Genomic DNA, 1,866 nt, shown 5'->3' with positions numbered 1-1,866 from the left:
TCAGGGTGAAATTTACTTATTAGATATGGGCTCTCATTTTTTGTAGACAAGTTTTTGAAACTTGCATAAAGAATAGTAGTTTAAAGGGTGACTTCTTAATTTACTGTTAGAAATGGGCAAGGGTGAAGAAAGCATTTACATCTTAGAAACTGGATGTAATGGAAGACTGATGAGACTTAGCACCAGTCTTTGTATATAATACCACCAAGTCTGGCCACAAAGAAGATAATTCATAGAGTGTAGACTAGGATTATTCCCAAGAATCAATTGAATGCTTTTTCTTTGCCTTCTGAATTTGCATAACTTCAATATAGGCATTGTTTTTTATTTATTTATTTATTTTTTTTGAGAATACTAAGTGCTTCTTGGCCTGCTGTTTCCTGTCTGTTGAAAACTGATACTCTACAATTTTGGTGATTCCTGTTGTATTGCCTAGTTCTTCCAATTCCAGTTTGTCTGTTACTGCAAACTGGCCAGAAAGATGACTCTTGGGTCTGCAGCTTCCCAGGATTATAGCATAGAAGATGTGCTAATGATGCCATCTCAGTTACCATTTTCACCTACAATGACTGGAGATTTTAGGTTTTGTTGTTGTTTTTGTTTTTTGAGAAAGATTTTCTCTGTTACAGCCCTGGCTGTTGTGGAACTCACATTGTAGTTCTGGGCTGGCCTTGAACTTACAGAGATCTGCCTGCCTCTGCTTCCTGAGTGGTGGGATCAAAGGCACTACCATGTTAGGCTATCTCCCCTCCCCCCCCCAGATTTCTTTATTGGTATTTCTGTCCTTGTTTACCTTCAGTGGATGTACTTTTGTGAAGAGAAGCAAGCAATTTTATCTGAGATTATAGTATATTCAGATTTTACATGAGACTGCCAAGCTATTTCTGTAAATGAATTTCCAGACTTTTCTTGGGTGAGTAAAGGCTGCTTGTTGTTTTGTTATTTCATCATTTCATCTTGCTGCCAGTTCGAAGTAAGATGTAGCTGAGCAATCCTCACAGTACATGGGAGTTGTATTATGTAGCTGAGGGTAGAGATCCTGGTGCTTGTAGTGAGGAGGTTGGTAAGTTGGACTGTGTAAAGTATTAGACATTGTATACACTAGAGTTGTGGAACAAATTTGCATCTGTATCCCCGTCTGTATAGTCACTTGATGGGCTTAGTAAATTGGTTACAGTCTTCATCTCTTGAGCTACCATGAGGGTTAGATATTAATGCATGATAGGTGGAGTAAAATGTTGGTTGTATATTAACTGGAACCTAGATCAGATAGAGAAAGGCTTGATAATTATTCTAGATCCTCTTTAACAATTAATGATGCCTGAGTCTTTGTAATCAATAGTGACTAGTAGGCTGAGGTTTTTGGTGTGTTTTTTGTTTGTTTTGTTTGGTCAGAGATTCTTTCAAAAAGTGATTTTTTTAAAAAATTTTTTTGGGAGTATAATATATTTACAACATTTCTCCCTTCCTTTTCTCCCTCCGAACCTTCCAGATACCTCTCCCCTCTCTCCTTCAAATTAATGGGCTCTTTTCATTAACTGTTGTTAGAAGGTGCAACTTACTGCTTTCTGACATGGACAGGGCCACTCCCACCTAAGTTTTCTGGTTAGAGAAGGACAAGAGGCTAAAGGAATCACTGTAAAGAAAAACATTAAGTATATTGTTTTGTGAGTTTAGTGTTGCCTAGTTTTGTTTAAAAAGTACCATGTTGCATTACTACAGTTTCGGTGGAAATTGTAATTTTGAGCACCACTCGTGTGTGAGTGTGTGAGTGTGTGAGTGTGTGAGTGTGTGAGTGTGTGTGTGTGTGTGTGTGTGTGTGTGTGTGTGTGTGTGTGTGTGTTTGTGGGATAAGTTTCACATGCC

Source organism: Peromyscus eremicus, unplaced genomic scaffold, assembly GCF_949786415.1.
Source record: "Peromyscus eremicus unplaced genomic scaffold, PerEre_H2_v1 PerEre#2#unplaced_3623, whole genome shotgun sequence".
Lineage (NCBI taxonomy): Eukaryota > Metazoa > Chordata > Mammalia > Rodentia > Cricetidae > Peromyscus > Peromyscus eremicus.
The sequence above is the reverse complement of the archived record's forward strand: the minus strand, read 5'-3'. Positions refer to the sequence as shown.